General features: G+C 44.7%; 1 long non-coding RNA gene across 1 annotated transcript in view; it reads left to right on the top strand.

The window, feature by feature from the left end:
* The window catches only part of LOC138513327 (uncharacterized), an 89,881-nt gene extending 68,705 nt beyond the window's left edge, over window positions 1-21,176 (top strand). Inside the window, exon 3 of the long non-coding RNA XR_011281743.1 lies at window positions 21,056-21,176. This is a non-coding gene — a long non-coding RNA (uncharacterized lncRNA). The remainder of the gene's footprint in view (window positions 1-21,055) is intronic.
* The last annotated feature ends 523 nt before the right edge of the window (window positions 21,177-21,699 follow it).

Consider the following 21,699-nt stretch of genomic DNA (forward strand, 5'->3'; position numbering starts at 1 on the left):
TCCAGACGAATGGCATAGAATTCTTTTTCAGAAGATTTGTTATGGGTAGTGTAACCTCAGAGAAACCCGGGATAAAGTGCCTGTAGAAATTTGCCATACCCAAGAATCTTTGTACTTCTTTAACAGACGATGGAGCGGGCCATTTAAGAATGGCTTCTACCTTCTGTTCGTCCATTTGTACACCTTGTGGTGAGAGAACAAAGCCCAGATAGGTTACTGTTGTGACTCCAAAAACACACTTTTCTTTCTTGACCAATAGTTGATGTTGATTGAGTCGCTTTAATACTTCTTTCAAATGAATCAAGTGCTCTGGCATGTCTTTAGAACAAATCAAAATGTCGTCCAGATATACGACAACTGACACGAACAGGATATCAGATAAAATTCTGTCTATAAACCTTTGGAACACTGCTGGTGCGTTAACTAACCCAAAGGGCATTACATGATACTCGTACAACCCAAAGGGTGTCCTGAAAGCTGTTTTCCACTCGTCCCCAGCGTGTATTCTGAGCAGATGTTAGGCGTTGCGCAAATCCAATTTGGTGAATACCGATGCACCCTGGACGGCCTCTAAGATATCAGGAATGAGTGGCATGGGATATCTATCCTTCTCTGTTACTTTGTTCAATCCTTGCTAGTCAATACAAGGCCGAAGGTCTCTGGAGTCTCGTTTCGGTATGAAAAACAATGGTGCACCGGCAGGGGATTTTGAAGGTCTAATGAGACTATGTCCGGAGTACTTCCTTCTCTGTCTTAGACAGAGAAAACATCCTACCAAAAGGTAACAGAGCTTGGGGCACCAGATCAATGGCACAGTTCTCTGGTCTGTGAGGAGGTAATACTGCTGGGGTGCTGTTGGCAAATACTGGATTGTACTCTTCGAACACCTGGGTGAGAGAATTTGTGCTGACATTAGAGAGGTGCGGGCTGGAAAAATTCTTCACTGGTTTATTCTGCGACTTGTGAAGGCATTCGGTGAGACAATGGTTTGAATCAAAACTCAAACAGTTAGTCTTCCAGTTGATGCTCGGATTGTGTTGACATATCCATGTGATTCCCAATATCAGAGGGAAATGTGCAGCTCTGATTATATCAAAGATAATGATCTCTGAATGCTTGTGAATGCGGAGAGGTAAAGGTTCTGTGGTCTGGAGAATAGGTCCCGAGCTCAATGGTCGGCCATCCACTCCTTCGACATCTTGTCCGTGACTTCGACTGATGCGTATCGCTCTGACCTTGTTCACCCATAAGGTGTCAGCAGAATTTCCGGCGGCCCCACAATCCAATAATGCTAGTGTCTCCACTTGAGACCCATTGATCGTAACCGTAACAGTTAGCACCATTAGTCGAGAATCTTCGGGTACGTTGGATGCGTCAATTGTCATGGTAACATAGGGACTACGAAAGGGCCCTCGATTTCCAGTCCCTTCTAGGATCGAGGGTTTTCGTTTCCCGCCGGCTTGGTGAGTAATTCAGTGCAATTACGTACTGTATGTTTGTCAGAAGCACAATAGGCACATAATCCTTGTTCCCTCCTTCTCTTTCTTTCTTCGGGAGTTAATGATCTTCGGGTGAAACCTATCTGCATGGGTTCATCTGTGCGTTTGGTAGCAGGTGGGAGAGGAGGGGGAGGTCCGGTGAATGAAGGTCTTAGCTTCCGTCTTTCATTACGCCTTTCTTGCATTCTGGTTTCCATCTGTAGAGCGGCAGTCATCAGCTCAGGTAACGTAGCAGGTCGTGGAAAGTGAGCCAGTTCATCTTTCAATTCTTCTTTAAGACCACGACGAAAAATGATGTACTGAGATTGTTCAGACCAACCGGTCTCCATTGCAAGTCTTTTAAATGAAGAAATGTAAGTCCTAACATCAGCCTGACCTTGGCGTGCGTCCAACAATTCTTCCCCGGCTGCAAATGACAGTTCTGGACACTCAAAAGTCTGTTTCAATAATTCCAAGAATGACCTAAAATCTTGTAAGATTGGATTGTTATCAGTGACAAGAGGTGTGGCCCAAGCTAGGGCATTGCCTGTCATATTAGATATCAGAAAACCTGTCTTTGCATGATCTCAAGCAAACATGTGGGTTCTGAATGCAAAATACACCCTGCAAGCATCAAGAAACTCTTTTAGAGTCTTAGGGGAACCGTTGTATTTGCCCGAGGATAGGGCCATCGTGGCAAGTCAGTAGACTGTGGTTCTCGTGTCGCTACCATCTGCTTCAATAGATTGTTTTCCGCCTTCATGTTTTGCATCTCTAATGAGAGACTTTGTACTGCGGCTACCAAGTCTTGTACTTGCTCTGAAGCAGCCATAATGGGATTTTGGCGTTGCAAACTGTCAACTTTCCTTTCTAGTTGAGGCTGAATGTCCCACTTTCCCTCCTCTACCTCCTCACCTGAGGAAATCGTGTCCTCTTCCACTGGGCTCAAGGATTGATGAGATCTGTAGTCCTTCTCCTTTTTGTTTTGAAGTTTGAGTCTCACATGAGAGGAAGCCACAGTGAAGGCTCCTAGACAGCACTTCTCTGAGGACCCCCCTCCCGGGAGGGACGAATTAGGGGAAAAAGCCCAACGTGGCAAAAAACCCCTCGGAAATGTGGCAGCAGGATTGGAAGATGCAGGATTCAGTTGGAAGACGGGTGTTCGTCCTAATGTGGACACAGGAATTGAGTTGCGGTTGAGTTGGAGTTCGGACAACCACACAAACCCAAAACATAGGCAGCAGGATATAAAGTGGAAGTAATGCGGCGAGGCCGCTAGGAAAGAAACCCGTATAAAGATCCAAGCTTGAAAGTGTAGCATGAACAGAAAGGAGAACGGGCAGAGAGGGAGAGAAGGAATACAAGAAAAAGGAACCGGAAGAGACCGGAACAAAGCGTAGCGCAACAACGGTAGCAAGGAAAAAACACAGCTGACCAAAAGGTTGCAACGCGCAGGTGTCAAGAGGAAGCATGCTTAAATAGTACTACGTACATCCGACGTGGAATAACTAGACCGCTGCATGTACGTAGTTTGAAGCGTGCTGGAAATCAGGAAGTGCGATAACGACTCCGACGGCACCATAAACGTCAATATCCAAGGCGTTGCATGACATCTGCCTGCTCAGAGCATCTGCCGTCGTGTTCTGCTCTCCGGCTAGGTGAACTGCCGATAGAGAGATTCCTTCTTGTATCGCCCAAAACCAGAGCTGCATTGCCTCCCTGCACAGAGGTAGTGATCCTACGCCTCCTCTTTTGTTGAGGTAGTACATGGCCACTGTGTTGTCTGTCATTATCAGGACATTCTTTCCCTGTACGGGGGGCAGGAAGGCCTTTAGCGCTAGTCTGATTGCCCTCAGCTCCAATAGGTTGATGTGTAGTTTGTACTCCGTTGGAGACCAACGTCCGCTGATTGTCAGATCGTTGGTGTGAGCTCCCCACCCCGTGAGTGAGGTGTCCGTCACTACTGTTATCTCCGGCCATGGTTGCCAAAAAGATTCTCCCATGAGGATGTTGACGTTGCAAGCCCACCATGATAGATCCTGAGCAACTGAACTTGGGACTTGCAGAAGATCTGACATATTCCCTGAAATTGGGACCACCGAGTTCTGAGGGCCCATTGGAGGGATCTCATTCTCAGTCTGGCCTCTGGCACCAGAAAAATACAGGATGCCATGAGACCGAGAAACCTCAGAAAATCGAAGGCCGGTAGATGCTGGGCTTTCTGGAATTTTGTTACCATCTGCTGGATGTGGAGAGCTCTCACCTCGGGCAGCAAGGCTTTGCCCGAGGAAGTGTCCAAGATTGCTCCGATAAACTGGAGTTGTTGAGATGGTATCATGTGGGACTTCTTGAAGTTGAGGGAGAAGCCCAGGTTGTGGAGGAAGTGGCAGGTGATCGACAGATGTTCTTGAGCTTGTTCTGGAGAACGTGCTCTGATCAGCCAGTCGTCCAGGTAGGGGTAGACATGAATCCCCCCTCTCCTGAGACTCGCTGCCACTACCGCCATCAGTTTGGTGAAAACACTTGGAGCGGAGGTCAGCCCGAATGGCAGAACTCGAAACTTATAATGAGAACCGCCAACTGCGAACCTCAGGTATTTTCTGTGTTTGGGATGGATTGACACATGAAAATAAGCATCCTGAAGGTCCAAAGATACCAGCCAGTCTTGGGGTTGGAGAGCCTTAAAGGATCTGAGAAAGGGTTACCATATTGAACTTGTCCTTTCTGAGGAACTTGTTCAATTTTCTTATGGGTCTCAGTCCTCCGTCCTTCTTCGGGATGAGAAAATAAGGGGAGTTCCAACCCTTGTTCCTCTCCGCTACAGGTACATGTTCTATTGCACCTTTCTCTAGCAGGGTTATAATTTCCTGCAAAAGGAGCAGGTCTGGAATTTTGGTAGAGCTGGCTCCCGGTGGATGACCGTGAGGTCTTTTTAGGAAGGGAAGGCAGTAACCTTGGGCTACTGTTTCCAGTGCACAAGCATCTGAAGTAATGCCTCGCCATTCTTTCAGGTGCTGAGAGATTCTGCCTCCCACTGGTGTTTTGTATGATAAGACCTCAGAGAGATTTGGAGGCGGCTGCAGGAGCGGCTGAGGGCATAGATGCCCTTCCTGAAGATGGCTTTGTAGTCTTTCCTCGTCCACCACGAGTGGCATTCCTTTTGCCCCTTTGAAAAGCCTGTCCTCTTCCTTTACCAACAGAGGAGTAGTATCGAAAAGGACGACCCCTCCAGGAAAATGAGCCCGAATAGTGTTTCTGAGGCTGTCGCATAGAAGCACTAAGGGATTTAGCTGCCGCTTTCAAGATCTGTAGTTTTTCTAGGCTCTCATCAGCCTTACTACCAAACAGCCTCGAGCCATCAAAGGGCATGTTGAGAAGTCTGGTCTGCACATCTGGTGCAAACCCCGACTTTCTCAACCACGCAAATCTGTACTTGATGCCATGTACCTGCTAATACTATCAGCAGTATCCAGTCCAGACTGGAGACATTCCCCCATTGCCTCCTTCCCGTCATTGACTATATTCAGGAAGCCTTCCCTTTCCTCGCCTTCCGGAATATGTTCAGCCGCCGCCAAAATGCATTCCCACAGGGTATGTGTGAACCTGCCCAGGGTACAGGTGACATTGGTCGATTTCAAGGCCATGCTACCTGAAGTAAAAACTTTACAAGCCCAAGCATCAACCTTTTTATCCTCCCTGTCCGGAGGTATGGTTGGGTATGCTGTCTGCCTGGAAGTAGTAGCGGCCTGAATAACCAGACTTTCTGGCGTAGAGTGTCTATTTAGGTATTCTGGATCAGAAGTAGAAGTTCTGTACTTCTTTGGAAGATTGCTGTCTACTGCAGCAATGCTATCAGGTTTTTCCCAGTTCCTTTCAACTGTCCTTTGGAGCACCCCATGGAAAGGGAGAACTGGATCTTTCCTGGGTCCCCAGACTATAATGTCCGTCATATCGTCTTGCTCAAAAATAGGGGAGGCTCTTCCCCAACCCATATAGTCAATCACCCCACTCATCAAATTCCTATACCCTGAGTCTGCATGTTCTGCAGGATCAGGTGCAGCAAACTCCAATTCAGGTGATGTGTCAACACCACTAGCAGAATGCAGAGTTTCACATAGGTCTCTCATTTTTGTTTCAGGGTTTATAAGTTCCTCTGGAACTTGTCTAGTGCCATATTTTACTCCAAAAGGAGTGACATCTTCATCCTCCTAGCCAGATTCTTCAAATATTGAAGACATGGACCTAAAAAAGTCTGATTTGGGTAAAGGTGTAAACCTTCTCTCTTCCTCCTGATTTTTCGTTGGAATAGGTGTTTTCTTCGAAGGGGTCGAAGGAACCTTCGACATACTCGACGAAGCCTTCGATAAAGGCGCTGCGGATAATATAGGCTTCATTGTCGAAGCTGTCAGTGCCGATGGCATCGACGAAGTTGCACTCGACTTCGACAATTTCTGCCTTTTATGAGGCATCGGAGAAACACTCGATCCTCGAGGATCTCTTGACGATTTGTCAACTCGAGTTTTATGGTTACTACTGGGTTTTACCGCCGTAGTTCCTGACTTCCCTGTATCGTCCTGTGGAGCGACCGGGGTCTGGCTTTTCTGAGGTTTCTTTGAGGGGATCGAGGCCGCGTTCTCAAAGACTTGCATCATTTTTCTTCTAAAGCTCTCCCATTTTGAAGGGGAATCCGATCTTGTTGGACATCGAACCAATTCCGTTGATGTATCGGATGATGACGATGGAGATCTATGTCTACTTTTTAGAAGAAGACAAAGAAGATCGTCTCGACCCGCTACGAGATCGTGATCTCTTCGAATGTTTTTTATGACATTCCGATTCTTTTGAATCGGACGATTTCTTATGCTTTTTTGACAAGGCTTTCGAAGAACCCTTCGATGCCTCCCGCCCCTCCGTTAACTTACTTTTCCTCTCACGGAGGGCCTTCTCCGTCATTGACTGACAGGAGCCACAGTTGCCGGTTCGATGGTCTGAGCCCAGACACCAAAGACAGATACGGTGAGGATCGGCGATAGACATCTTCGACCCACAGTCGATACACTTCTTAAACCCAGTTTTGGGAGTCAAAGCGGTTGATGAAGAAGACATTTCCTTGACAGAAAATCTCAAAGCGCGTCTTTCATGAGAGCGAAGCAATCGGAAAAATGGAACTGAAGCCAACGGGTGCGGCTCGAGCTACTTATACCATCAGTGACGTCGACACGGTATGGAGCCCGTCGAGGGACAATCAACGCCACGGCCTCGAGCACAGCGCCCTCTGCTGAAATATTTTTGCCGAAGCAGCGATAAAGATTTATCACAAGATGAGAAATACGTGGGAGGACACAATCCATTCGAAATAGAGGTTTGAGGAGTAGGAGCAGAGGGAGGTGATGTGATGGATGGAAGCGATGCTTCAATATCACGACAAAGGGATAGAACTTTAGAAGAAAAGAAATTAGCAAAGTCAGAGGCAGACATTGTGTTAAGGAATAATCTGGGGTGGAGGAGAAAGAAGTCGTGGAAAAGTCTGAAAAAGACACTCAGGGTGGGCAGATTGAGTGTGTAATAAATCAGAAAAATTAGCACGTTTAGCAGAGAGTAAGAAATGGTCACAGAGAGTGTGGTAAGAGAAATAAGAGAAGTGGTCAGGTGCTGATTTAGATTTAAGCCAGCACCTTTCGAGCTGACAAAGAAGATGTTGCCTAGAACGAAGGTGAGGAGACACCCAAGGTTGAGAAGGTTTCTGCGTGGGGTGAAAAGCAGTCAAAGGCTAGAGCTGATCTAAAGAAGATGAAAGAGATGAGGAAATAACAGAGTCCGCCTTGTCGGCATTGAGGGCGGAAAAAAGGCATAGAAGGAAGAGCAGAATTACAGGTAGTATTAAAAAGCATAGAAATTAAATTTCATAAATCACGATGAAAAATTTTTGCTGGAGAAGAGGGGGTCAGGAAGTTTGGGGGAGTAGGAGGGGATAGTGACATTGAAAGTAAATGGTGATCTGAGAGATAGATGAGTACGGCAGCCAGAAGTAGTGAAGGTTGAAATAAAGATTAAGTCAAGAGTCCCATATGTGAGATGTAGGAGTTGCAAGAGGTAGAAGAGAATGAGAATCAAGAATAAAAAGAAAGGGAATAGTAGCGTGTATAGAAGACAAATGGAGATTAAAGTCAACAAGTAATACAATAGGAGTGGGGCTAGACAAAAGGTAAGATAGAAGATAGTCAATATCATCACAAAAGGAGCCAACTGGGCCAGGGGGACAATAGACAATAATAAATGAGAATGAGATCGGGAAGGGCGTAATGAAAATTCTGTTGATAAATTCAAAAGAAGAGCAAGAAGGAATTATGACTGGAGAAGGAATAGAAGAGAAGCAAGAGCGATAGAGTAGGCCAGTACACCCGACGCAACTAGTGGCTTGGGGGACATGGTCAAAAGAAGTCAAGGGAAGCAGGAGTGGTTGTGTTGTGAGGCAACATCCCACGTTTCAGTAATACATAGGAAATGTAAATTAAATCTCAGAAAAATGTCCAAAACTTCTGTGGATTTATTACATAAGGACCTAGCATTCCAAAGTCCAATGTCAACAGTAGCAGTGTTTATGGAAACTGAGGGATAAATGAGATTGGATTTGGTATGGTTACTTATGGATCTGAAATCAGAGTGAGAACTTTCTGGGGACGATAGGATGGGTATGGTAAGTCATGTTAAATAGGACCAGTACTTTGATAAAATCAAACCTAATACCAGTAGAAAACTTGCCTGGATGTACTGGGGAAGCACTGAGGTAGCAAGAAGGCATTGCAGTAGTGCTGCTGTCGATGCGGACCACTGCAGAGAGCAACAACTTTTCCTCAACTTCGCCCTTGCTTCGCCTCCAGGCGGATGTTGTAGCAGAGGGCGGATTGGGAATGAGGCTGTGTGCGTGGCCAAGGTCGTTGCCTGGTGTTGCCAGGCAACACAACGCTGATGAAGTTCCTGCGGGCTCCGGAGGAGCGGCCCAGCAACCAGATGGAATCTATACTCCAGTACAGTTTAGTGGCACGCGCCCTCACAATCTGGGAAGATGGTGCCAAAAAAGAAGCTGTCAAGTCAGCTGCAGACAGCAACAGCCTTTCCCCAACTTCATTTTGTCGCAACTCCTGACTTGCTGTGACTTTCCAAGGCTGCAGAATCCTAATGCACGGGGACGCCTAATCATCATCGAGTGCATTGTCTTCGGAAGTGCAAATCCAGCCAACGCTTTGTGGGCATCCAGACAACCCTACAGAAGCAGGAAATCTTCATCCAGTGTCCCCTCACCAGAGTCCAGGACCGAGGGATCAAGTAACTTCTAACCAGAGCTGTTCGTTCTTCTTTGGTGCTTAGAAAAAGGCATCAAAACCACAAAAGGCAGCTGAATCAAGGGGAATACATTGCTGCTGAGCCCCTCTCTAGAGTGCTGCCACAGAAGCCCCCCAGACATTCTCCCTTTCATCACCACAACCAAGGACCAGGAACAAGAGTCTGCTATACTGCAACAGGAAGGCATCCAGCTGGAACGAATTCAAATTCTTCAGTTCACAGGTACTGTGGGGTTTGGGGTACATCTACCTTTTTGCCAATTGTGGTGCTTCCTACCTTGGGCAGTGCTATTTACCGTCTTTTAGAGTTGACCTCTGCTCAATTGCACTGGCCTTTCAGCTTCTGCTTCTTCAAGATGGCTCCTCTTGAGCTACTGTGATTTTCTTTCTCAACTACTGACTTTTCTAAAAAGAAAAATCTAAGAAGAGAGCATCAGAACTTTGACCTAGCCCATTGACTTTGGCTCCCTAAAGGCCCTCTTCTGAACCTATTGTCTTTGGCAGTGCTTGTTCCTTTACAGGTTTTAACTGTTGAAAACCATTATTGCTGGGATAAAAGACTGCCTACATCCCTTTGGGAGAATCTAACTGTTTTTCAAAGTACAAAGTATGTTCTGATCTAACTATAGCTTTACCCTCCTTATAACTCAATATTGCAATGGTGATCATGAATAAGTGTTATTACCAACCTCAAATGGCGTCACTCAATGTGCTGGAAAATGTATAACATGAAGAGTTACTCACCTGCTTTGTTGCTCTTTTTAAATTGAATCCTACATTTTGGAATTCATGTTATTAGTAGTTGCTGCTTTTTAAAGATTGTCTAATTCCTTGTGTATATAAATAAATAAATACATATTATAACTTTGTGTGTGTTTACTTGGATACCTGTATTTACTAGTTTAATTGCACAGCTCTACAGCTCACATTACCCCATCTAAGATAAACCTGGTTGCTCAGTCACACTACCAACTTGTGTAGTACAAGCCTATATTAAAAGCTGGGTTACCTAATACCAAGAGATAAGTCTTATAAAGTCCCACACCAGTTGGACTTCACAAATTCTTACTTAACACGACTTGGGCTATTTGGTTTACTTTAATGGTCGAGAGTACTCCCATTATAGTGGGGCCAGATAGGAAGTCTCCAACCCCAGTTAAGTTTAATAACGGTTTTCGAAACTTGTACATCTTGTCTGTGTCTTCACTTGTGATACCATGCCTTTCCTCATAGCTCTTAGACCCATGAGTTGGCACTCCTGTCACTTGGCATGTACGGCTGCTGGGAAAATGATAAGCTCAGTCTCCTGATATGGAGAAATTAGCTGCACTTTATTTTGCTTTCTCTGCTGGCATAGGAGAACACTGCCCTACCCCAACCTCCTATCCTATGGCAGCAATGCCTATCACCTGTTCATGTTCAACACCTACTTCTGGTAACCTCTTTGTGAATTGAATGGTCCCTCCATGAGTAAATCCTTTACAACATTAAGTTATTTGTGAATCAGCATCTGTGACTTTAAGAAGTTAACTTATTAAATTCTAGAGAAAGAAAAATTACATAAGCATTTCATGGAAATAATAATACAACGTGTCATCCAGATTTACAAGTGGATCCTAAATCAAGAATTTGTGAAAAAACACATTTTCAGCATGGAGCACCCATTTTATTCAGTGGTGTTCAATTTGCATTGGTTGGACGCAAGTGAATCCATGGCCATTTAGCAAAGGGCAAAGGATTGGTGAAGAAAAGGAAATATGCAGACTACAGTGAAATGAAACCTGTAAGTAACTTGATTAATTACTGATGAGCCAAATGTTTTGAAGAGTAGTTGCTGTGTTTAGGGCAGGCCTTAAAATGTGTTTTAGTCAATTTGGTAGTGATAATGGACTCTTTGCAAGTGTGCTGCTTGTATGTGGAGAGCTGAGTGGGCAAGTGACTTTTCATGGCTATCTAGCTTGCAACTTGAATGTTTAACCCTTGGTTTAGCAGACCACGTACAATGCTGACTGTCAGTCACTACTTTTTGTGCTCTTCAAAAACCTCATTCATTGTTTTAATGTATACTAGCACTCAATTGTTGCACACTTTGTTTTCTATATTGAAATAACTTTTGATAAAAGTCTTTACAATATTTCAACTATTAGGTGATACGTCTCTATTCTTCTTAGAATGCTACCCTTTTTGGCCTCTGTATTGTACTTCATCCCTTGAGCAGGTGAAATGGCATGGCTAATGCATAGAAACTAATCCAACAATTGTTTGTCCTCCACTGCCCTGCTATTGCATACCAGTAGACCTTTGTTAACCCTTTGAATACCATAATGGCCAATGGATCAACAGGACCCACAAAACTGGTTTCTTGATTACATTCTGTGTTTAACTCCATCACTGCATGAACAAATAAAGGAGTACGGTCTATGTGATTTCTCTGTGGGGAGTAAAATAATAGGTGGACTCCAGTAAAGAAACGGTGGTAGTGGTTTTCAAGTAAAATAACCAATAGTGATGTTTCATGTTGTATCTCTTTTTGGCCGTGACCCCAATTCCATCCCTTAGTCTGGATCAGGGCTGTGTTACTCTGTGTAGAATAAAAAGGGAGTTCCTGTGATTATTAAAGTGTTTACTGACACCTCTTCTTTGGCCACGTATGTATTTCTTAGTTAGGCTGTTGCTGTGATGTTTCTTGGTCTCTATGATCTTTCTTTGACACAATGTCATGATGATCCTCCTGGACTTACTGCTACTTGGCACAACCCCCATCGTGCCTTGGGATGTCTTGACCAGGTTTAAGCATCAGATTCCTAAATGTGGATAGACTGTAGGGTACTTGTTCACCTCCTTGCTGGGCTGCATTGCCCCTGAAAAGCCTTTAGTGGAAGCTGTCGCCGCCAGTCTCTTAATGCTGACTTGCAATGGTCTCCAATACCCTGGTTTCATCCCCTACCTTTCGTCCTCTACTTTCGTGCCTACGTTGCTTTCCCATCTCTTCTCTCTTTTTCCACTAGAGGTGCTCTACTCATTCTTCTTTCTCCTCTATGGTCCCCTCCAGTCAGTTTTGTGCATCCTCTCCTCACTTTCTCTCGTCAACTCGTGTTGTCTCATCTCCTTCTGCCTACTCCTTTAAATGAATTCCTCCTCTCTTCCCTAGCACTCTCCCTCCACCCATTGCTTCCGCCCTCTTTCTTGCTTCCTGTAAGTGTTCCCTTGCTCTCTTCTCTCTGATGTCTGGTGGTATCAAGCCATGTAGTCTCTTCTAGGTTTCAAGCAGTAGCTAACAAGCTCCCATCAATTTCAAATCCTGCCCTGTATGCATTTATGCAACCCCTTCTGAATTTGCTGTTGTTCCCACACTGTAACACTACGCTGTAATGAAGTTCATTTTCTTTTTTTGCAGTTACTAAAATGTTCATTACATTGTGTGGTTGGTCAGAAGAAGGAGGTGGATGAAGTGGTAGAGTTTCTATCAGAGGCTTTATTTAAATAATAGAAAAAGGTCCATCTATCCCCAATGCAAAGGTGGTTTGCCCTACCTAACATACATCTAACTGGTGCTCGTTGTCAGTGGTGTAGTCCAAATCAAATAGTCTGCCCTCTGTCCAAAAAGTAACCTGCGCTGACCCTACCACTAATAAAAAGGGTTCACCAAACCAAAAAAAGGAGGATGTGAAGGCATCATGAGGCAAGACTCAGACAACAGATTCAAAGTTCAAACAAAAATACTTAATAAACTTAAATGTCAGAATGGTTGAAGGCCTAACTTGCCCTACGCTAAAATGGGATTTCCTACCTACTTAAAGAATCTAAGGATAGTCTGAGTCAGTAAGTTCAACTAAAGGTCTGTCCGTGTCCAAAACATATACTTGCCCTCACAAGTCAATCATAAAACCAAGCAGTGTTCCAAAATAAAGTTCTGAGCTTCTTCCAGCTCTTCATTTGCTTCCCAGCTTCCCTTGCCCAAGTTCAAGGCAGCTCCGCAAAGTCTCAGGGTTTCCTTCCCCAAGGCAACAACAAAGTTCACAAGGTCTTCGGTTTCCCTTCCCCAAGACCAGCTTGCCAACTTGCACTTAGTTGTAGTCTCTTAAAACCAATTCCAGGTTAACTTTACTCTCCTTCTGTTTCCCGAAAGTTTATACAGATTGCTCTCTTCTGTTTCCAATTCAGCAACCTCTTTCACGTGTGAGGTTTCATTATCTTTTTTTCCCTGGCTTTCACAAACAGGATATCCTCGGTCTAGGCGCAGTTGTTGGACCACCCAGTCCACCCATTACAGGTCACGCAATCAGTAACCCTAGGCTTTCTTGCCCACACATGACTGCCTTTCTTCTTGGTTTGTGAGGTCCTCCCAGCTGAGGGCTTTTCGGATTCTCCTGGCTTCTCTCCCAGGTTCGAACTTCACAGGCATCACCTGATCAGTAACGGTTGACTAATACAAGCCCTTTTTCACTTTCTATACAGTTTAACTGGGTCCTCCCCAGCGTAGGATCACAGTCCATCCTCACTCTCCACACAGTATTCTTTATTACTCTGTGGTTCAGACTCTTCACAATATTGTCTACTTTCCATGGAGGAGTGATCACCATTACTCCTCCCTTCCTCGACCCAGTATGGTTGGACTCTTCATGTTTTGTACACTCGTCCTCTCCTCAGTGGATTTGAGTTTTGGAGTATTGGAAGTTATATTACTGCAGCAAAAAGTGGTCTGTTCAGGTTGGGTTTTCTGAGGTATTGGTGGTCTGGTGGGCTCATAGGAAAGTGGGTCAGGGAGTTCCTTCAAGAAGGGAGTCTCTCCCCGTGAGGTCTCACTTAACGCCACCCCTAGAGAGAATGTTGAGTAGTGTGCTCCCCTTCCTAGCCTCACAGTGAAAGGATCCCCTATGGAGACAATTGACCAGATCATGTGAATCATCAAAAATGCTAGTTTTTGAGTAATTAAAGAGCTCCCTTCAGCTGCATTAATATGGTTACTATAATATGCATATCCTTATCGTAGGTTTATTGGAAATTGTTTTAATACTTTAAAGTAAATGTTACCTTTTTTTTAGAGAAATACAAACTCATTCCTTATTTTTATTTAGAGGACGATGATCACACCTTTGATATATGGCATTTATAACCTGACTATACACAAGTGTTGAAAAGGCGCGACAGGCAAGGGAGGGGAAACCGAGGGAGGACAAAAACAACGATCTTACTAGGCCTAGTGACATTCAGATCGCGCACGTGCAGGGAAGCGGGGAGGGGAGAAGTGCCGGGGGGGAATGGACAAGTGCAGGAAACAACAAGTAGTGCAGCAAGCGGGTGGCAAGTGCGAGTGTTAAAAGTGCAGACACGTGTCTAGTAAGTGCAGAAGAGGGGACTCTAGGGTTACAGATACAGAACACAAGTGCAGGGCGTGCCAAGAGGCCGCACAGGTTTGCAGCTGGACAGGCAGGGACTTGGGCCCGAATTCAGAGGGTTGCCAGGTGACCAGTGATTGTATCAGACAGGAGATCAGCTGGGGAGAGGAAGAGAGAAGGCAGAAGCAAAAGGAAAGGTCTTGAGGTTCATCCGAAAACAGAGATGGTTCTGCTTTGTTGGAAAGAGACATTATGTACAGCATATGCACAAAATTGATTGTTTGCTGAGATTTACATTACTCATATTGTCAGATATGAAGAATTCAAGGTAAGTGCTTCTTATTGGAGGTACACACATATATATATATATATTTTTTTTTTAAACGAAAATAATGCCCTGAAACAAGGCAAAATCCAACGGGTTGCACTCCCAAGAGCAGCTGAGGCGTGGAATCCAGTCTCAGCAAGGATATATATATATATATAACATGGCCTGCGGTAGTGGCCAGGTAGTTATGGTTAAGTTGCTAAATCCATAGAAAGAGCACTTTTTGGGTGGCTTATAACTTCGCTCCCCCTGGACGAATCCTCACCTTGCAGAAGAGGTATATGGCCCACTCTGATTGTGTTTGCAAAGTTTGGTGAGGTTTGGTCAAGAGGGGGCAAAGTTATAGGGGGTCCCAGAATTTCTTTTTTCCCATAGACTGAATGGAGAAAAAACTTTGCTCACGCAGACAGCCCAAACCGCTGGACGGATTTTAACCAAATTTACGGCAGGAGCGGCGGCACAGTCCTGAAAGAGTGCTTTTGTAAATTTGTTGGAAATCCGTCCAGTAGTTTTTTTAAAACTACCAAAAGGTAGGTCCCAAAAAATGCGTGATATCTATGTCTGTTCCGCGGACACACTTCCCTGTTCGCTCCGCGGGCAGTACTCCGATTGGCTTAGAAGGCAACGTGCTGTCCGCAGACATCGGACGCGCCCATTGATTGGATGGTGAAAAGCGTGAAGTGCTTCAGATTTTTGGAAACGCCCGCCATCTTGGATTCGCGGACTTCGGCTGCTGTCCGCGGACACCGCGGTAAAAACATATTACAAAACACAACATTGCACTTATCAAACTTATCAAATAATCTCTGGGGAGGAGAGGGGTGATGAGGATGGGATGGGATAGGGCTGCAAGAAGCAAAAAAACAGGTGTTTTTCAAGTCCGCGAATGATCCGGATGTTCGCAAACAGCCCTGGGAAGTTCGTGGACACCTCAGCATTACAGTGTTGATGAAAAGCAGTTCTTGGATGGCTTATAACTTTGGCGCCACTTAGTGAAACCGCATGAAATCTTGTAATTTTATTCCTGACCCGATTTCAAATGAGGTTGCAAAGTTTGGTGGGATTCTGTCAAGAGGGGTCAAAATTAGAGGGGGGGTCCCAAAATAATGTAAAGGCTTATAAATGAGGTGCGATTTGACAAATCTAAACTTAATTTGGCAAACTGATAACAGATCTAGATATAAATGTTTTTGCGAAGTTTGGTGGGATTTTGTCAAGAGGGGCAAAATTAGAGGTGGGTCCCAGAATATTTTATGATATGGTATTTATAACACGCCTATACACAAGTGTTTCAAGGCGCGATGAGGCAAGGGAGGGGGAACAAAGGGAGCCCAGACAATGATCCTACTAGGCCAGGTATCATTCAGATCGCGCAGTTGCGTGGGAAGGGGGGGGGTACAGTGCAATACAAGGTAATAGATCATACAATAAGTAAAAGTAATGGCCTGAGTGGCAAGTGCAGGGGTACGTGCAGACATCAGGTGTCGGGTGCTGGTAGGGGGGGACTGTAGGGATACAGAAACAGTCCACAAGTGCGGGGGTTGCCAGGGAGGCAGTGCAAGTGTGTGAGACTGGCGGGGGAGAGACCTGGGCCTGAGATCAGAGGGTGTCCAGGTAAACAGTTCAGTTCTGTTTACAGCCAGGAGGTCAGCAGGGGAGAGGAGGGGAAAAAGCAGAAGCAAAGAGAAAGGTTTTGAGGTGCTTCCGGAACCGGAGATGGTTCTCCTCAAGTTTAAGGGAGGCAGGGAGGCTGTTCCAGAGGGAGGCCCCAGCCGAAGAAAGAGATCTACCACCAACTCTTTGCTTGGAGAAGTGACTGACCCTGAGGGAGTTAGAGGCGGATGAGCGGAAAGCTCGAGAAGGAAGATATTTAGGAAGAGAGAGTTGAAGGTATTGGGGCCCCGTGCCCCAGAAGTCCTTGTGGACAATGCATCGGGTTTTGAACTTAATCCTTGCAAACCATTGGAAGCCTGTGCAGAGATTTCAGTCCTGGGGAGATACAATCCCTGGGCTTGAGGCCAAGGACCAATCTCGCCGTCCTGTTCTGGATGAGTTGCAAGGGGCGGAGAGTAGAGGCAGGCAGATTTAGAAAGAGGCTGTTGCAATAATCCAGCCTAGAGAGAACCAGAGCTCTGGAGACAGTGAGCTTCTAGGGGAAGGAGAGGAAAGGAAGAATACCCCTGAGGAGTTGCAGCTGGTAGTGTGACGTCTTAGAGACGTCAGAGATGTGAGAAGAGAAGGAGAGTGTGGAGTCGAAGATGACCCTGAGGTTTTTAGTTTTGCAGGTGGGAGCAGGAAGAGGGCCAAGAGAGGCCAGCCAGAGAGCTACAGGAAAGGAGGGAGCGGTTGTGCCTATCAGGAGAATCTTAGTCTTACTGGCATTAAGGCAGAGGTCATTGGCCGCACACCACTCCTGGATAGCAGACATGCAGTCCGAGATGAGCGAGGGAGAAGAGGTGGCCCAAGGTACCCTGAAAATGAGCTGGGTGTCATCCGCATAGCACTGGAAGTTGGGGCAGAGAGCAACAATGCGGTGGGCAAGGAGTGCCAGGTATTGGTTGAACAGCCAGGGAGAGAGGTTAGACCCCTAGGGGACACCAAAGGTAGAGAAAAAGATAGCAGAGAGGAAGGATGCAAGTTGGACCTGGGAGGGTCGGTCAGAGAGGAAAGCAGTCAGCCACACCAGGGCCTGACCAGTGATACCCAGGTTATCACGGAGACGGTTGAGCAGGATGGCATGGTTGACAGTGTCAAAGGCTTATAAATGTGCTTATAAATGATGTGGTGCCATTTGACAAATCTACACAAAGGTTTGCAAAAAGATTATAGATCTAGATATAAATGTTTTCCTTAAGTCTGAATGGATTTTGTCAAGTGGGGGCTAGGTTATATGACTATTGTATGTGCATGCATTTGACACTTTTGAAAGAATTCCACGTGGGTGGATTTCCAGCAAACGTGTGTAAGGAACATTGGCAAGGACCTGAAAGCATGGTTTTGCAAATGTGCCAGTGTTTTATTTTTTGACAAGTGCCATAATGTAGGTACAAAGAATTGTGATATACCTTTGGTGACTGAGGTGTAGCCTGTGGCCATGGACAGTGGCTAGATTGTCCGCGTCATGGAATAAGGTCATGATCCAGACAATCTGGCTACTGGCCATGACCACGAAGGCCAACACATGGGGTTAAAGTTGCCATCTCCACCTGTGACTGGCTTTGTGGTAAAGTTATTCGAAATTGGGATAGGTTTGAAAGGGAAGAACAATGTGCTTGTGGTAATATGGTCATAGGGTTCTCTTTTTGCCTTCTGCAGGCTGCCATGGAAAGCGAAGAGGGGCCCTGTACGGAACCCCGCCTTCCCTTTCCATGGAGGCCATCTTGGAAAAGGATTTTCCTTCCTACACCGGGATGCCGCAGACGTCCCGGTGTAGGAAGAAAAATCCTTTTTTCTAGCAGCCCAGGTTCCTGCTTTGGGAACCTAGGGTGCAAATGGCCTTCATCCCCCCCTTGCGGGGGCTGGAATGGGGGGATAATGGTCCGGAGACCTCCCTGGAACGGGGGATAAACGCCACAATATTCCCATTAGCATAACACAAAATGCAAATGGAAATATTGGAAAATATTATTGAGTCTATGTACTTTACTGAGAAATATAAAGTAGATGGAGTCTAGAAGGTTTTTTTTAGTTCTATTTTTGAACTGGGAAAGGTGGTTCCTAAAGGAACATTTCTTATATTGTTTTTGGATGTATTTTTATTTTGGCAGGAGAGCTTTGAATGAAAGGTGGGGAGGGAAATGAGGGAAGAGGCACCAAACACTAATATGGAGGGGCAGGTAGACAGGGGAAAATGTTGCGTGTGTGTTATTTCTAAGGTAGGGGGCAGTGTTTCTCATGCTCCTTGATTACAGCAGTGGTGGTGTCTCTTGGGGAGGAGGGATGGCATTTGCTGATTCCATTTTAAGATAAATAGCAGTTTTGCTAAAAGTATGTACTGTTTACTAGATTGTTAATGGATGAGTAGGAATAGGTGTTGGAGCTTTGCAAGGAAAATTTTGAAGTTGAAATTTCCTAGATCAGTAGAAAATGCAGTTCCGAACTGTCCGTGAAGTACAGATCTTATCGTGAAGTGCGGACGGGTTCTCGGACACGTCATCATGCCGCGCGCCAGCGTATGGTCATGTGGCACTGTCCGGAAGATTCGCAATGAAGTCAGATGTTCGTAGACACGTACGGATGCAAAACTAGTTGAAATTGTTGCAATAAGTGTATAGAAGTGTTAAGAATTATTCTAGAAGGTGGGAAATGGCAAACGTTTTAAGGTGATACTTTGTAAATTGGACACAAATATTGCTATATTGGGTAAGTATGATATTAGTAAGCTGTAGGAAAATAGCATGCACTGGTAAAAACCCATGAAATTCACTGCACAAACATTTTTAAAGGGACGCTATGGTTAAGTTGGACTCAAAAACTTATGAAATTCAATGAAAACGTTAAGGTTAAGTTGCACTAATAAAAACCTATGACATTCAGTGAAAAAACGTTGTTAAAGGGACGTTATGGTTACAAGTAAAACCGAAAAACTGAAATTCACCAGTTATGGTAAGCTAAGCAACCATAACTCGTGCCACCACGTGCACTGCTAAGAATAACACCATGACATCAAAGATGACATCACGAATATGATTGATGACATCACATGTCTAGCCCCTTCTTTTTTTGTTCACCGACATATCTAGGCCAGGTGAGTTTATTCACTGACAGTCAAAAACTTAAAATTCAAAAGGTATTACATTTGTAGACGTTGCTATTCTCACATATACTTACAGTACTTTCCTTAGAATTCAATCGCATCTTATGATTCATATACATAGGGGAAGAAGCAGGCATGACACAGCAATCATTTCTATGCGTAAAGATAATCATGTTGGTTATACACAGTGGCTCATGATACTGCCTCTTTTTTACTTACTTTATTCTCCCTGTATAAGCCCCATATGTGTATGCATTGTGTGGTCTCTTAATGTTTTGTGTGTAGTAGTACAAGTATGTAGGAAGTGATGCATTATTACCTACTTAGTATATGTTTCACAGTTCGCAAAAGTGTGATATAGAAGCATTCACCGTTTTACTGTCCAACATGGGAAAATTAGAAATATTACATCTCTATGGAGTATGCTGCAGCCAACGCCTATGTTTCTGTATGAGTAGGTTCCTGTACTAGAAACAACCCTGCAATGCAATGTTCTTTGGAGCAATACATTGCATAATGAAGTATATAGTTCATCACACATCTCCATATGACCCATGACACTTTTCTGCCAACATTACATTTGCAACCCCTTGTAGGGACTTCTATGAAAAGTTAAATGCACATGTGATGTCATCAGTGATGTCATCAATCACATTTGTGATGTCATCTTTGATGTCATGGATGTTACTCTTAGCAGTGCATGGTGGTGGCGTGAGTTATGGTTGCATAGCTTACTATAACTGGCCAATTTCAGGGGTTTTACTTGTAACCATAACATCCATTTAACAAAGTTTTTCACTGATATATATGTTATTATTATTTATTTATTCATGAGTCTTGTGGATCTGGTTAGAATCACATGCTAACAAAGTACAAAAAAAGAGGTCAAGCTAGTTTACTTACAGAGAGCATCTTTATTCTTTTGTATCCAAACATTGCTGATGTTATAACCGTACATACATATGCAATAAATAATCATTCAAAGTGACAATGCATACCCAAAAAGGCAATTTGTAAACCTTACTCAAAGGTACGTGTGCATATACCCTGAAATGTAACCATTAAATTGCACAATAACCACAACTTTCACATACAGTGACCAAATGTGCATAATAGTACAGTAGTGTGAGCCTGCTAAAAGACCTACAATGCTGCTGTTAGTCCAAACGCCTGCATTAAATCTGACTTCACACAGGCAAATCCTTTCCGCTTTTCATGGAACTCTGTCCTTGAGTTTCTTCAACTTGAGTTTCGACTAGAGGGTCTCCTCCTTCCTATATGACCCAGCCTTCATCAGGACAAAAATACTTGTTCACAGGAGGATTCATTGTACTATTTTATTTTTATAAATTGCACGCTCAACACTGCAATGTCACACTGGCCAGCATTGGCACAGCATCAGTCCACCAACTTTGTGAAACACAATTTTGCACTCTGTAAATAAAGTTGTAACCCGCACGGTGCGCTGCCTCGGTGGGAATCGCTAATACAGTGCGATAGCTCCCCTTTCGTTGGCTTCCTTACTGCAAGCTTCAGTTGGACGCTGCATCAGATGCTATGCATAGGCTGACATCTAGTTGTAGGTGCGTAGTGTTGCATCTTGTTTTCGATGTTCGAAAAGGGACATGTACTGTGCATGTTTGTAATTCTATCCCTAGTGTGACCTGCACTGCACACATGACCCTTCATGCGTCGAGGTCCCTTTTTTTTTCCCCATTGTGGTCGTTCGCTTCATGCGGAGGTCTTAGCTTGCTACGTTAATATTTGCTATTTGAAAAACATTTATTGTTGTCTTGCATGTCTTTCAACAGATACTTCTTCTATGCCAGTTTCAACTAAATGATTTGACTACCGTCTCAAGACCTCTGTGAACCTTGACTTCTCGATTGCTGGCTCCGGACTTCACCAGGCTTCGGCCATTGCAGTAAGGAGGGGAGTTTCATCATTTTAATACATTCTTAAAGAAGGCCTTTTCTCACTTCCTTTTGCTTTGTACGTTTGTCTGGCTACTGTTACATTTTCAGTCAATAATGGAAAGGACGCCTTTTTACATTCTGTCCTTCCTCCCCAAGATCACTTGGAACAGTGTTGCGCATCTTGCAAACTCTTACCGCTCAAGGCACTCAGAGAGGTGCACCAAGTGGTGGGTGGCCTATGCCATGCAAGCCGAACCTCATTGACTTTCTGGTGCTGTTGCCTCAGACGAGGAAGACCTCAGCAGCTACGCACCCATTTTAGACACAGAAGATATCCAGGACTCGATAGAAGCCAGCATGTCCGTCCCCAACCCCACCAGGCAAGCTAAAAGCTCAGCTATGGGGAACTCTAATGGCGGCAAGACAGTTGTGCATACACATAAGCACACAACCTCTAGCCGACTTTCGACAAACGTCAAAAAAGGTATATCCAGCAACTGCAGTTTCGGCAAAACATTGGTCGAGACCTGATGAACCAT

This window comes from Ambystoma mexicanum, chromosome 12 (genome assembly GCF_040938575.1).
Source record: "Ambystoma mexicanum isolate Mex_15411 chromosome 12, UKY_AmexF1_1, whole genome shotgun sequence".
Taxonomy (NCBI): Eukaryota; Metazoa; Chordata; class Amphibia; order Caudata; family Ambystomatidae; genus Ambystoma; species Ambystoma mexicanum.